The sequence below is a fragment of the Vipera berus genome (assembly GCF_964194415.1).
Source record: "Vipera berus genome assembly, chromosome: 2".
Lineage (NCBI taxonomy): Eukaryota > Metazoa > Chordata > Lepidosauria > Squamata > Viperidae > Vipera > Vipera berus.
Window position 1 is genome coordinate 189,366,013 of NC_138203.1, and position 17,069 is coordinate 189,383,081.

General features: G+C 37.4%; 1 protein-coding gene across 1 annotated transcript in view; it reads left to right on the plus strand.

The window, feature by feature from the left end:
* The window catches only part of DOCK2 (dedicator of cytokinesis 2), a 322,065-nt gene that overhangs the window by 140,410 nt on the left and 164,586 nt on the right, over window positions 1-17,069 (plus strand). The window lies entirely within an intron of this gene.

The window sequence follows — 17,069 nt, forward strand, 5'->3', positions numbered from 1 at the left end:
TTTTTCTTTTAAGTTTGTTTCCCCTTTCTGTCCCATCTTCTCACTTTTATAAATAAGTTTATTCTTAAGTATCTGAATGGAAGCCAGTGAGTTGAACCCACATAAAAACAAAGCATCCAACAGGATTAACTGGAAGAAATGTATTGAAGTACTGTAGGTTTCTTGATTTGATTTATGCAGATATTAGGTTAAGTACATCTGAATGGTTAAGATCCAAACAAAATATTTTTGGTCATTGAAGATCAGTTTTTATGGTAAAATGTACACACGTGGTCTGGAAGAAAAAGAAGAAAAAATAGTCATTACTGGTAAGTCATATTTATGTTTTAAATGTATAGTAATTAAAAGTAACATCACAGTCTTTTCCTAAATGCCCCCATGTCTCCTGCATTGAATTTTTCGCTGGATAACTGGAATCAGATTTAGTGGTTAATTATTGCTTTCTAGGGAAAAGGAGAATGACAGTCTTTTAATAATAAATAGTCAGCTCATGTAACATTGGGTTTAGCCTTTACTTTTTACAATTCATCAGATACTCAAACTGTAGAAAATACAGCAACAAATGCGAAGAAGAAAGAGATTGCTTCTTATCTACATATGTATAGAGGTATGCAGTGTTCTTAGAATCCATACTCACAATTAAATGATTTTAGTTTTTCTAATATTCTACGACCATTTGGCTTTTTATTCTCATGTGCATGTGTGATATCAGCAAAGTTACTGCCTAGATAGTTATGGAATTAGTTTAATTGTGTAATGTCCACGTGACCTCTCTATATTATGCTAGAACAACTTCCATTTCTTTCATCTCTTTTCCTCTATTTTTCCTTCTTTTTTTCAAAACAGATGCTTTCCTAATAAAGTGTCAGAATTCTTTTCATTTTTAGAGTATATAGCAGAAGTTGAAATCCTAACCGGAACTTTGCCAAAAACTGTCTTGTGGCAAAATAAATAAAGCTCCTAACTTTTCAGTCTACTTTTTTTCTTTAATGAGATGTAAATCCTGAAACATTCATGCTAACAAGATGCTGGTGCAGCATAGTGCCAAAGTTCTCCAGTAAAATTAAAGTGTTTTTGAAGTAAAATAAGACAATAATTGTTACTCCTTGAGGAATAAACACTTGCACACTTCTGTCTTTCTCTTTCTCTCCATCCCTCTGCCCCCAAAACAAAATAAAATTAGAACGTTTGGTCATGGAACATGAAGATATCTAAAAAAAATGTTGGTAGGTTCTATGAGAAGCCCAAGAGAATAGACCTATCAGGGTCATGGCTACTCTCACCCCAGTACTGTTGAAAGACATTCAAAGCAAAACCACTTTGCTAAACCTTCCCAGGACAGATTATGAGCCATTTCTGGATCTGTTTTGTGCAAAGGTTCATGTTTAAACCAGGAAAGTCTTGTGTGTGGATAAGCTAAAAATCCTGATTGCTAACAGCTTTAGGTCATACCTTCATATTTTTGCTCAATTACCTCATTTAGCCAGGGAGGAATTAAAGGAAGGTGCAGGGGAGAAAGAAGTGAGAAGAAGAAAGAGGGATAAATTCCTTTATCCTCTGTAAATTAAAAATTGAATATCTAAATATCGTATCTTTTTCCTCCAAGAGTATTTCTCTTATAATATTTGAAATTTTCTGAAATTTGGGTGTGTTATTCAGTACTTTTCTCCTTCCTTTTCCAAGTTTTAAAAACAAAGTGTCTCTGTATAAATATGTACATTGAAATATTGATGAGAGCAATGAAATGGTCTTGATTTCTTATAATTTCATATTGTAGCTTATTTAAAAGCAATAATATCTGTAAAAGAAGTTATAACCTTGCCTTTCATGTAATTTTTGTATGAATTTATTTCCCTTCTTTTTAATGTAAACAAAAGTATTTGTGCTAGCAAAACCTCTGCTTGACTGGGCACAAAAAGACCATATTGATTCATTAAAGCTAGATAGGCAAAATTTATCATGTACATTTTGTGATTGCATTTTTACACCAATTAATCTGTATCTCTCATGCTGTGTGTGTGTGTGTGTGTTTCTGATGGGATATTTTTCATTTTGACATTAAATATGAATATAATAGCGTTTGGCTGCCAGGATTGTCCAAATTAATATAAACTAATACAATAACAGAGGGACGCGGTGGTTCAGTGGGTTAGGACACTGAGCTTGTCGATCAGAATGTCGGCAGTTTGGCGGGTCAAATCCTGATTGCCGTGTAACAGAGTGAGCGCCTGTTAGTTGTCCCAGCTTCTGCCAACCTAGTAGTTCGAAAGCATGTAAAAATGCAAGTAGAAAAATAGGGACCACAACGGCGGGAAGGTAACAGCGTTCTGTGCGCCTTTGGCGTCTATTCATGCCAGCCACATGACCACGGAGATGTCCTCGGACAAGTGCTGGCTCTTTGGCTTTGAAACGGAGATGAGCACTGGCCCCTAGAGTTAGAAATGACTAGCACACATGTGCAGGGGAACCTTTACCTTTACCTTTTTAATACAATAACACCTTAGAGACAAAAACAGTTTTACTCTTCAGCAGTTAATTGGGGGCATAACACTGCTAACTTCAAAAGGCATACCCAAGATTAAGACAAAATATTTTAATATTTTATGCCTCAAAATATTTTATACTGCCTTCAAACTAAGCAGTTCAATCATACAATGTACAAACATATCAGTTCACAATGTTGCTTCAGAAAACATATGCATTTTATGCTTTTTTGTATTGACTGCATTATCTTTGCTAATATTTAGATTGACTCAACCTTCCAGCCTTCCGAGGTCGGTAAAATGAAGACCCAGATTCTTGGAGGCAATATGCTGACTCTGTAAACCACTGTGAAGCACTGTGAAGCAATATATAAGTCTAAATGCCATTGCTATTTATAAAAATTTCATTTTAAGCATGTGTTCATTTAGAATTGGCCATGCAGCCAATGCCAAACAGCCAATGATATAGGCCAAAATATGAATTTTAATGAAATACCGCTCTTTACAGGTTCTTTCTGATTATGTTATTGGCATGATAGATATGCTAAAATTTGGCATGTATGCTAAACTTGTACGATTTGTATGCTAAAATTTATAATAATCAGATTTTTGAGTCCCAGATACTATCAGTAGTGCAATGAACAAAGTAACAATATTGCCTTGACCTCTGTGTCTGAGAACCCACATATGATTGCTGTTTGGGAAATAGTTATATTTCTCCACTGTCTCCATAATACATACCATAGTACCTCAATTTGAGCCAAGATAAAAAAAATCTCCTAGTATATATGAAATTTGTAGTATGTGAGGAGTAGTTAGGAACTATACACAGAGAACCTATAAGTGTGCCATAATAGAAATGTCATGGTTCCAATAGATGAAACCCATCAAAAGAACTTCAAGGCAAAAATTCTTCCTTAAAGAACATTTTATTCAGGAAACAAAGTATCAGTACTGCATACAGTAGTTGAACCCAAAAACTAAATTCCCTTCCCTTGATACAAAGTAACAAAGTGCAATTCCCACCCCCAATAAGCTGTTATAAATCACATTCTCCAATTAGCCTAAAACGTGGTTTTTCTCCCTAGCTCCTCAGCCCACCAAAACGTTATCAGCTCATCCTTGGGTTCCCACAACACAGTGTTATTGTTATGGCTAACTGAGCTCAAGCTTTCATCCCAACCCCCCAACCCCTTTCTGCACCTGATTTCTAAATATCAGAAAAAGCATATTAAAAGCAAAGAGAAAATGGCTGCAATTTTCATCAGTTGTCAGAGCGGGAACATCCAATGTTTACAGCATTGACAAGAAATTGATGATTTTAGCCCTCTCATTCTTCCTGATCCATATCAACCTCTCTCTTCTTTCTCTACATGAAACATACATTTAACATACAGCATGAGTATAGCCAACCAGCATCTTGAAGCTACTTGTGTTCATACAGTCATTTGCCTAATTTCACTAACCTGCAAGAAATGAGTTCAAGCCTTTTGTAAGACAATAATGAGAAAGAGTCAGAAGGAGACTAAAAGAGAGGGTTAGAAAGGGTTTCACAAATGGAATAGATGTTCTCACCAACACTTTATGTTACCCACTGCTTGTTTAAACCATTCTTAACATTTAGCTGAGGTAGATTATCCCCAATGGAATGTAGTCTTTGACAGTCAACAAACAAGATGCCATTCCTCAGTATACTAAGACTGAAGAAACAAAGCCAGGGAAATTAAGATCACATGGTGGCCGTGACTAGGAGGGCCTTTGCCCAGGTTCGCCTGGTGCGCCAGTTGCGGCCCTATCTAGACTGGGATGCCCTGTGTACGGTCACTCATGTGCTCGTGACCTCTCATTTGGACTACTGCAACGCTCTCTACATGGGGCTGCCCTTGAGGACCACTCGAAGGCTCCAACTGGTACAGAATGCAGCCGCGAGAGTCGTGTTGGGAGTCTCCCGATACTCCCATGTTACACCTCTGCTCCGTGAGCTGCATTGGCTCCCAGTTGTCTTCCGAGTGAGATTCAAGGTACCGGTAATGGTGTGCAAGGCCCTACATGGCATGGGTCCGGAGTACCTTAGGGAGCACCTGCTGCCGGCATCAACTTCCCTCCGCCCTGTGCGTTCCCACAGAGAGGGCCTCCTCAGGGTGCCACCGATCAGAGAATGTCGATTGGTGGCCCCCAGGGGGAGGTCCTTCTCTGTGGGTGCCCCGGAGTTATGGAATCGGTTGCCGGTTGAGCTCCGGATGGCACCCAACCTCTGCTCCTTCCGACGCGATCTGAAAACGCATTTATTTGAACAAGCCAGCCTGGCCTGATGGGGGATGGGTTGGGTTTTTTATTGTTCTTAATATTTGTATTTATTGTTTTTTACCTTGGGCATTATGTTTAATTCTTTTTAACTTTTGTACTTTTGTATTTTATACATTTGCCCTGTTCACCGCCCTGAGTCCTTCGGGAGAAGGGCGGTATATAAATAAAATAATAATTATTATTATTATTATTATTATTATTATTATTATTATTATTATTATTATTATTATTATTATTATTATTATTATTATTATTATTATTATTAAGCATCGCCCCCTCCTCTAAAAGAATTGGATAGGTAGAGAGGTACAGTAAGACGGTAAGATAAGAACATGTTAATGTTAGGGCTATGGAACCCCCACTCAAAGGCCAGTGGCAGCAGTTCAGTGTCTTATCTTCAGAGCAGCTGTGTCCTCCTGAACATTTGGTATGATGCTTCAGCATTTTCCCTGGTCATCTCCACAGGCATGCTTCACTAGAGATATTGGCTCATTTATTGACAAAAGCATTTGATACTGGTTTTTTGGACTCTATTGGGTCTACTGCACATCTAAATGCTGTCAAGGAAAGGACCAATTTCATTTCCCACAACATGACATTTCCTTATTGACATGCCACAGAAAGATTGCACATTTTATTGATGTAATCTTCCTAACATTTGCAGCATTAGATTTGCTTGACATAGTGGACTAGGTTATGTGTTCCAATAGATGGAAATGCAGATAGCCATTAGTTCACTCAGCAAACCCATATGTGACAACTTTGATAGACTGTCTTCTTTAGAAACATCTACTTGACAAACTAGATTTACTACTCTCCCAATTTCTTCAGAATACAGTTGATCCCTTTGGAAAGTTTTAGATGTGTGAGGAAAATCTTAAAAATGCCTTTTGCAGGATTGGTGAGCCACAGTAGCTGTCTCAGAATTGTGAAGGCAAGCTGGGCATTTTTACTTGGAAAATATTTTAAAGCAAGGATGCCTCTGCTGTGTACGCAGCTAATTGTTTCCCTCCACTCCCGAACTCAGCTGTGAATGGCTTTATTCTTATTATACCAAAACCAAATATGGCTTGTTTTCTTTTGGTTTAGCATGTCATACAAATCTATCTCATATGTAGTTTCCCAAAGACCGCAGCAAGGTTTTAGCATTTCTATTAGATTCTTTGCCTCCTCAGGGTACCGCCGGTCAAGGATTGCCGACGGGCGATCCACAGGGGGAGGGCGTTCTCTGTGGGCGCGCCTGCCCTATGAAATCAACTGCCAACGGAACTCCGGACTGCCCCCGACCTTCGTTCATTTCACCGGGACCTAAAAACCTGGCTCTTTGAGCTATCTGGTCTGGACTGAGGGGTTTAATGTTTTTAAATTGTGATTTAATTTTTGTGGCTAGACTTAATTTAATTTATTTTAATTTATTTTAATTTTATATTGGATTGTTTTTAAATTTTGCCTTGTAAACCGCCCTGAGTCCTTTGGGAATAGGGCGGTATATAAACCGAATAAATAAAATAAATAAATAAAATCTATTAATCGTTGGGCTATGGTGCAGTCTCTTAAACTGCAATCCTATAGGCAAATTCCTGTCAAAAGATTGCGTTAGGATTTACTTCTGAGTCATAGGCTTTCACTGTAATCAATTAAGACTGAAGTAGCATTTGTGCTAACTTCTGGGAAAAGTAAAGTTGTTTTCTAATCAAGCTTGGTTCCTAGTGACCTACATGGAAATATCCATGCAGAGCTTTTTTTAGCCAGATGCAGAAATGTTTGCTGTTACACTGTTAGAGCAACAGAGATGGGAGCAGAGGGAAAAACTGAACCCAATTGGAGAACCTTCGTTTACCCTCCCCTCCCCATTCCCTCTTGCCCTTTTCTCTGATTGGTACAATGAATCAGGATAAGCAACCTTTTCCCTGTTTTGTTTCTTTCCCCAGGAAAAAAAATGTTCCTGTTTACTTGCATCTATCAAAGGCTTTTCATAGTAGCATAAATATGTCACAATGAAAAAGAGTTTAAACTGTCTCAACATTATTTCAGATGAAAGGATACAGGAGAAATCCCCCAGGGGGATAAATGTTTCAAGAACATTCACCAAACTGCACCTTTTCAGAGCATCATTTTTATTTTTATTTTTATTTTTTTTAAAAAAAAACCTTTTATTCAAAAGTGACTGGTCAGGTTTATACCACCAAAATAATGCTCGGTTCAGCCATAGTAGTCTTTACCACATGGATTGCGTTAAATATTGGTGTAACAATGCAAAGGACTGTTCCAATTACACTGGGAACTTTTGAATTATTTTTAGATTTATTTTTTTTTTACAATTTTTAATACAGAACAAAAACTATCAAGAAAGAAAAAAGATGAAAAAGAAAAAAGAAAAGAATAAAGGCAAAGGTGCAGAAATCAAAGCAAAAGGGAGAAAACAATTATAAATAAGTTACTTAGTTAACACCTTATTTAATAACAACAGCAACGATAACAACAATAATAAAGTTGGAAGGGACCTTGGTGGTCATCTAGTCCAACCCCCTGCTCAGGCAGGAAACCCTATACCGTTCAGACAAATGGCTGTCCAATCTCTTCTTAAAGACTTCCAGTGTTGGAGCATTCACAGCTTCCATGCAAGGATCTCACACTTCCCAGAATTTTATCATACTGATTACAGGCAGCAGTTTAAGAATAGGTCCTATCTGGTGGAATCATAATAGATACAGTGGCAATTGAAAGAATATAAATCAAACTTTTATAAAGGCAAGCCATATGGATTTAAAATATCCAGATTTGTGGAGATATGTGGCAATTCTGAGAAGGTTGTTGCTGTTGTTTTTTAACCACACTCATATTTTATTGCACTTTTAAATGAATAAAAATAACTATTTAAATATAGTATTTTATAAAAATTATAATACAAATACAATTACAAATTTCAAAGAATGATGATTTAACTGCTTTTCCAGGCTGATGTGCCCAGAGACAACAGTTATTGTCTGGCACAGGTTATGGAAATCCTCAAATTTGAGAATAGCCATTATTAAATAATGACAATGTGGCTATTGTCTTTTTTAGGAAAGAAAGGATCTATGGCAATTCAGAAGCTGTTAACTAAAACTCCCAGTACACCTAGGCAGTAGAGCTCATGGTGACAGATGCTGGGTGCCTATTATTTTAAAGAGTATCTGGAGTGCTAGCTGTTCACTACTCTTGTTCTGGAAGCTTATTGCTAGACTTATCTCTTGGTTTATCATTCTCTCTATGTTCTCCATGGCCTTAGTTACATGTGTTTAGTATCTGGTTCATAAATAATTCTCTGTTGATTCTCTCCTGAAACAAACCAGTCTGCAAAAGCACATAATCATTTGCTTTGGTTTCTTTCAGCTGTAGAACTCTGATATAATGTAACCTTTATTTAAATGGTAGAACTGCCAGAAGTAAGCAAAATAAATCTAAGGAGGCAAAAGTTGCTACACAATAAGAAATAGTATTTTTAATCCTTGCTTTGAGGTAAAATCTGAGGCTACTAACTTAAAGGCTAGTCAGATCAATACACTTGAGCAGTTTCGTACAAATTTATATTAGCTTTCTAAAATGTAGTTAGCTATTTAATTTGTTTTCATAAATTTATTATGTTAATACATACCTGCTGTTTTGTTGGGAAAACAAACATTGCCTCAATGAAACATACACTCACACTTGTTCATGACCACTATGCTGCTCTAAGAGTGGTAAAATCTTAACCAGTTATTCCCTTGATAAATATTTTATTAAGAATTTAATGGCACTTCTCCTTGATAACATATATTTCTAAATTGATTTTCTGTTATTTACATTCTATAATAGCAAATGTTGCTGCTCATATAAATATGCAAGGCAATCAGACAATTGCTTAAGTCAAGTACATAAATGAAAGTCTTATTTTAAAGGATTTTTTGAAGGTAAAGTGTATTAAAGCATTATTACTAAAAGAAACTTTTGAGCCTTAATAATTTTCTTCTGCAACCCTGAATATTTGATGACATTTTTTGTCATCATACACTGGATGTTTTTCAACTATTAGGAAGTTAAAAACTAAAATTATCCTATTATTTATAAACTCCTTAATAATGAAAAGAATTCCATCTTTCATTTTCAAATCAATGGCTAACTTTTGATGTAAACATGATATGATGGAAAATATGATATGGACAAATGTCTGGGCCTCAAACAACCTGTCTTCATACCATCACTTCCTTCCTCCATTCCTGGTGCATTAAAATTCAGCAACTATTGCTACCTGTTAAATTCTGGATACTGAATGTGATACTAAAATTACCAGACTCCAAACAGTCAGGAATTGAAACCACAGCTCAAAAGTTGTCCTTGCTTATTCCAGTCCTAATAACAGAGTTTCTTGGCTAAAAGGAAAATAATGATTGATTTTGGGAATGTTGAGTTGTGTGATACCATGAAGGTAGAAGCAAGCCACATGAGTTTTGGCAAGTGATTTATGCACATCTGACCTTGAGGAATTTGTAGATTTCCCCCCCTCAATACAGCCTTTTTTAAAAAGTCTTTATTGCCTGTCTGGTGTTCTCAAGCCACAATGCTGCAATGAAAGAAGAAATAACATACAGTGGAATTTCACAGCCAAGACTGTAGAAATAGCAACTCCTTAATTTAGCTATTTTAATACTTCCTTGTCTGTCATCATCATCATAGGACTCCTTTCTTGACTTTGAGTGTTGTGAAGCTTATTTAGACTTCACCATTTATTTCCTTCTTCTAGAATCCTCTCCCTGTTTTCTCTACCTTAACCCACCAACGCTTTGCTTAGGATCTTCATTTTTTTTGCCTTCTCTATCTTCTCTTGCTGGCAGATAAAGATGCATTGAGCACTTTCTAGTTCATTGGTGTTGCAACTGCTTTTAGGCACAAGTTACATAGTTTTTTTAGATGCCAGGCAATTTCACATCTGCTTTCTTTAAGATCTCTTCAGTGATGATCAGTGGGATCAAGTAATCTATTTTTCCTCTGTAGGTAAATCATAGAATTTGAATTTCCCATTATCCATATTTTACTGTTCTTCAAATTTCCTCTCAAAAAAACCAACAATTCATAACAAAGTATCAGTTTTCTAACAGTAAAGATAAATATAATTTAGCACCCCAATTTTATTTCACTGTCTCATATCTAATGTTTCACTCACCTCCCTAATTAATTCCTGACTCCTAATATATATACTTATTCTGATGTATATTTGTTGACCATGAAATTACTAGGAATACATTCACTTTTTCTCTCAAGTTTTTTTCTTTGTCAAGCTTTTATTGAGACTGAGACCAAGGAGATTTGCTGGGACATCTGATAGGGCATTTTTCTTATGGGGCATCATTGAGATCTATCCTTTTGATAGAGCTGGTTCTTTGTTTGTGAGCCTCTGTGACATTTCAGTACTGTAGTCTAGAATGTACGTTAAGCATTACTGGGTTTTACTTATTATCTACTTTACATGCAATGTAAAATAAATCAGACTAATTTTTTGATGTATTGTGAATAGCAAGATATTGATTCCCCTCCCATTTATATTTGTTCCTTATGTTCCTTTGTTGAAAGGATCCTGTGTTTACTTTATGTGAACCTGTATGTTTGCATGCATGTGTGAAAGGTGAAGGACAGTGATTCATCGAGTTACTGAAGCGTCTTATATTTCATGGTCATCTCAGATGACGTTTCACTTTGCAATTTCCTTGGTTGACAGTGACCCATAGCTTGAAGACTTTTATGTTTCTCCACTTCTATATTAAAAATGGTTTCACTGCAGTCCTCAGAGCTTTATGCCATCAATTCTGCTTTGATTTTCCTTGGGTGTTAATAGCACTGCTATGCTTTGAGAACTGAAGCCCATTAATATGCTAATGCTGCCTTTGGTTTTCCTGCCTTAAAGAGACACTTTTGATGCTGGATTAAAATGTCTTTATGTCTGACAAATTCCTAGAAATTAAAAGAATAAAATCTATACTGTGACATTTTAAGTGTGCTTGTGTGTGTCTCTCTCTGTGTGTGTTTAACTTCTTATATATTTTAAGCTGGTCCCTAAAAGTGTTACACTGAGGGTAGAAAAGCCCTTACTACCATGTTATGTTTTCAGATAACAAGTATGTGCTTTAATAGTAAGTTGAAAAGCAATAAACCTTCCTGTACGCAGAGGAGCTCTTTCAAGAGGGGTTTTGTTGTTTGTTTTTGCTGTTCTCAACTTTTCTTGTGCCTCAACAGCTTTAGTTCAGATGAATACAAGGTAAGGGAAATAGAGGTTTCTTCCCTTTTTCCCCCTTAAATATTATGACAGTCTTATGAGGTTGGCACAGGATAGCAGAATCTAGTCTCCTGGGTCCCCTCCGCAGCTTGAAATAGGTTATCCTGTGTCCTAAGACATTCCCATTATGTCCATCACATTCCCATATGTTTCCCACTATGGATCACAACGTGATTATGTCTGGATACAGGCTATCATCTTCAGTCAAAAAAACAACAACAACCCCAAACAAACAAACCTCCTAACAGCAGAATAATAAAGCATGTATGCAGGCCAAAACTCCTGTACTCTTAATATCGGTTGCCTGCTTCTGAAAATTATACTTCTGAGCAGTCGGTGATAATTAACTCCCAAGTGAACCATATAGGGTTAATTCTGGACTGCAGCTGCAGAGGTTTCAGCCAGTTTTTATGTGACCCTTGAAAAGAAAGATTCAGCAGCACACAAGACCAGTGGTGCTGGAAGACCCCCTTGATGCCTCGGAAAGTGGCTAGTGTGCATCTGAGACCACATCTTTTAACTGAGTGCCAAGTTCCTTATGGTGGAGTTAGAACTCCTCTCTTCTTCTTCTGGAAGTTGTAAATTGACTCGCTCCCAATCATTCCCCACACTGTAGGGTATTGTGTTGTTTTTTTTTGTTTGTTTGTTTTTAATCACTATGCAAGCATGCCTTCTTTGGATATCAATTTTCAAAGGAACTTAATATAGTCTTTCTGGGAAAGGATCTTTATAAGATGAAGAAGCTGCAAGTGTTTTTCTTTGGGGATGATAGACAAATATCCTCTGAATCTTGGAAACTGCTGCAGAGATGTGAGCCATGCTGATCACTCTTCCCCCACCTTCCTCCTAATAACCACCGTCCTTTACAGGGCTTTTTTTGTCATAGAATGCTCAGAACAGAGTTCCGGCACCTTTTTTGGATGGAACCTTGTAGGGTAGGCAAGGCGGGTTGTATGACATGTGTGAGTTCCGGCACCTTTTTCTTTTACAAAAAAAGCACTGGTCCTTTATATATAAATTAACCTTGTAGGCATGACAAGCAGCACTTGAATTGGGTTTTAGGATAAAACAAAAAGTAGGCACTGAAATAGTATTGCACATTCAAAGAGCAACAAAAATGATCAGGGGACTGGAGGCTAAAACATAAGAGGAATGGTTGCTGGAATTGGGTATGTCTACTTTAATGAAGAGAAGGGCGAGGGGTGACATGATAGCAGTGTTCCAATATTTCAGGGGCTGCCACAAAGAAGAGGGAGTCCATCTATTCTCCAAAGCACCTGAAGGCAGGACAAGAAGTAATGGGTGGCAACCAATCAAAAAGAGAAGCCACCTAGAACTAAGGAGAAATTTTCTGATAGTTAGAACAATTAATCAGTGGAACAACCTGCCTCAGGAAGTTTTGAATGCTCCAAAACTGGACGTTTTTAAGAAGAGACTGGGCAACCATTTGTCTGAAATGGTTTAGGATTTCCTGCCTAAGCAGGGGGTTGGACTAGAAGACCTCCAAGTTCCCTTCCAACTCTATTATTGTTATTGTTAAGTAGCCAATCAAATGTTTGATTAGGGCTAAATTAATTAGAGGTATATTTCTGGCCTGGCCATAAGAGATCATTTAATTTTTGCAATAAACTACATTTCTTTTTTTAAAGAGTAAACATGTTCATTTATATGTAATGCATATTTAAGCATAAATGTATAAATGTTTTGCTCTCAGCTGGGCATTTCTCAATTTCTCCAAGTACATATTTTAAAACCTTCCTCCCACAGACATTTTAAAAGAATTTCCCTATAAAGGAGAAAAATGTACAAATATTTTTAAACTTTTGAGTCAAGAACTGCATCAAAACAGTATGAGTGCTGGTACACAATTTCCAATATAAACATTGATCAGAAAATGCAGTTCATTTACTATCAAACTGTCATGCACAAAAGACCAGAACCACATATGTAGAGTTTAAAAAAGCTACTTTATTGTTCTCTGCCTATAATACAGCAATCTCCTCAGACTAGCAGCTTTCATCTGGGAAAAGACTGATAATGCTCAATGCATGGGGGTGTGTGTGTGTGAGAGAGAGAGACCTTGCTTTTTTGTGTTAATGTATTGAGTCTAAGCTAATTCCCTACTTTAGTCCTCCTCCCAACTGGGACAGCTGCTGTCCCAAAAAATTCACAAATTTCTAATTAATGAATCATATTATTTGCAGTAAATATAGTAATAATGCAGGAAGTTCCCATTCAATGTTTTAAGGTTAGGCAAAAGTACTGGAGAGTATTAGTAATATCTATTCAGGATTGATCTGAAGGCAGGACAAGAAACAATGGATGGAAACTAATCAAGGAGTGAAGCAACCTTGAAATAAGGAGAAATTTCCTGACAATTAGAACAATTAATCAGTGGAACGAGTTACCTCCAGAAGTTGTGGGTATGCAACTTCTTTCAAGAAGAGATTGGAGTCTGAAATAGTATAGCGTCTCCTGCTTGAGCAGGGAATAGGACTAGAAGACCTCCAAGGTTCCTTCCAACTGTGTTATTCTGTTATTTTGATCTGGAGCATATAAAAAGCAAGTGAGCATACATTCAGAAATGCACAATATGGCCCAGTTCTTTGAAAGGCATGCTAGGAATTTCTTACCAAATCAGTTCCAAATCTCCAAATACTTTTTCTAGCCCAATTATTTGTTAAATTGTTTGCTGCCTACCCAACTATGAGGTTACTCTAGGTGACTTATCATAATAAAAAGGAAGAAAATGAAAGCAGCGGAAACAGAAGTGAAATGCTATAACCATAAAATAAACAATGAAAAAGAATACAATGAGAATACATCAATATGATAACCAAAGAGATGGATGGGTGGAGAGCAGAGTGCAAGGGGGAAGGTAGAGTCTGCCATCAATCCAGCAGCCACCTCAAGCATAGAACTCCCCCATTGGATCCAAAGGCCACCAAGCAGAGCTCTCGTGGAAAGCTAAGGGGGTAGGGGCATATCAGTGAATTGAAAACAACGTACATTTTTCCCCCAGTGTCCACCATTTACGTAGATGCCACACAGAGATACTTTTCATGATAGGTTTGTAATAAGCGATGAAGGGAGAAAGAAACATAAGACCTGATATTCTTCATTTAAAGTTTTACCTGGAAAACACTCTATTTAACTCCACAGAAAAGAATATAGTCAACAAGAAACATTGGTCTGTCATTCGGTTATCTTTTAATGGTGTTAAAATCTGCCACTACAGAAAAATAAATCCAATATTGTGTGAATGGATTGTTCAGTGAATTCCTCTTTATTCCAGAGCCCCCTATATACCTTCAGATTCCGTTCCAGAAAACTGCAGAAATCACGGAGAGATCTTTTGATAGCAGGAACTGAAAGGCAGACAGAAATCATTCAGTTCCTTATTCCACCAATGGATATGCAACACTAATCTAACCATAGAGTGGAATGATACATTGGATTTTGCCTCACGATCTGCCTCTTAGTTCTTGGTTTACAATGACAAAACGATATCATGTTTCCAAATTTGATACCATCAGGTACAGACTGGAATTTTGGAGGCATGCTACCAGCACATGTAGAAGGAACTACATTGGGTATTGCATCCATCATTACTTTGAGAATTCCTGCAACTAAAAGTATCAGAATAGTTGCCACTATTCCTAATATAAAAGCAACAGCAATAGCAATTATATACCAATTCATAGTGCTTTACAGCCCTCTCTAAGCTGTTTTTACAGAGTCAGCGTATTGCCCCCAACACTCTGGGGCCTCATTTTATCTACCTCAGAAGGATGAAAGGCTAAGTCAATCTTCAGCTGGTCAGAATCGAACTCCAGACTGTGGGCAGAGTTAACCTCCAATACTGCATTCTAACCACTGGGCTACCATGGCTCATGAGGTATTATCTTATAATTTATGTGGAATAACAATATTTAACTCAGGCATATGTGTCTAATAATAGGAGCTACATTTATGTGACAAGCATAAAATTGTTTTAATTGTCAGAATAATTATTCAGAAATTTAGTAATCATTGTATGTTGGCTTTTCTTGTGGAAAAGATTCAGCCTGCTGCCATTTCAAAAAGGCTTCAGGTTTGAAGTATATTAAAATGTGATAACTTTCAAAAGCTAGCTGAACTTGGAGAAAACTGGCAGCTCTGGCAGCTGTGTCCATGGCAAACTTTGTGGGTACATTTTGTTATTCCACAGCTGTCATTGTTGAATTATTACTGTAGATTTATTAATTGGGTGGGTGTACTTTCTAAAATACTAAGAGCACTTTCTTCTAACTAGCTGATTAGCCAACCTGAGTTGCATTTTGCAAAAGCGCATATAGAGATTTGAAATGTCCCCAGGACTGTCAATATTTTTCCACTCAGCAGTAAGCCTTTAGGCTGCAATTCTGAAGCTGGTGATGGTACTGGAAAAACTTTTTTTATTATAGAAACGGAGGCACCAAGTGAGAAATAACCCATAAAAATGTCACTTGTGAGGTTTTATGGATTGTAGCTAAACCCTTCCTCCATCTCCTTTTTAGGAGAGGCTACTCATAAGAGACCAGATAAATTAGACCAAAGACCTATTTAGTTTAATATCCTTTTCCCCCATCATAGCAAACTAGGATCTGCTGAATATGTAATATGCAGATGCTCTTTTATAAGTGCCCAATTTGTATTGAGACCATGATGCATAAGAAAGGAAGGTTATTTTTTTCTCCTTGGAACCTTCATTTCAAAAGATTCACCCTCTTGTATACACATTTTAAAGGGAACTAATTGGTGTCAATTAGGATTATTTTAACTCCCTGCTCCCCACCCCTTCCACATTAGGATTTAGTTCATATGAAGAATGAAAAAGGTAATGGTGGCTATACAGTATATTATGAATCTAACCTATGATATACTACTTGGAGCAGAATAGGTCACAAAGAGGACATAAAGATAATGGCACTCAGGGAGCTTATCTTAGTGTCTGACTGTGAAGGTCATGCTAAACTTTGCACAGCTTTCACACCTCAGATCAGAAATATAGGTTTCTAGAATGTTCTACTATATCCTTGGAGTGAATTGTGTGGAATATATTTCTGCATTACTTTTATATTTCCCACTGTGGAGTCCAGCAGGCTTTATGAAGGATGATAGATCAATTTGGGGCTTGTAAAAGTATTTAAATTTAGAGCAACCCTTTTCATCTCAACAATGTGTGAAGCAACAGATACTCTGAAATGCAGAATGGATGCAGGTTAGCTGCATGCTATTATTGTTATATTGTAATACATAGACATTGACTTGAATGCCTTTACATACTGAATCTGAATAAAAAAATTGAAACCAGTTTTATGAGGCATATGTAAGGGCAAATCATGGTTTCTGGAAACAAACCAGCTGTTCTGCAAATATCTGCAGAACTTAAAACAATCAAGTCTTTATTTATTTACAGATAATGTCTATCCTAGTGAAAGTTCTAAGATACCACAATTATGTTTTATCAGTCTCTTAATTGGTTGCCTGACAACCTCTTCTCTAACTTATTAAAGCAAGCTACCCTCCTGTTTGCTGTATTTGTAAGATACATTTGAAAGGACAGTTAGGGAAGGTATTCTGTTAGTGCAGGGATGTCAAACTCAATTTCATTGAGGGCCGCATCAGCATTGCAGTTGCCCTCAGGGGGCCAGGTGGATATGGCCTGGGTGGGTGAGGCCTACTGGGTGGGCGTGGCCAGCTCTACATCGTTCGCATCAAGGGTGCCTATGGGGGCCTGGGTAGGAGTGGGACAGATCTGAGGGTCTCTGGCAGAAGGAGGGTCTCTGGGCCAGGGCCAATGCAGTGGGGGCTGTCCCCTCACTGTTTCCAGGATGGTTTCACGGGCCGCATGAAACCACTTCGGGGGCCGGATCTGGCCCCAGGGCCTTGTGTTTGACATGTCTGTGTTAGTGCCATGGACCTTTTGAAAGATTGGACATCATCCATGGGAGAAGATACTGGAACCT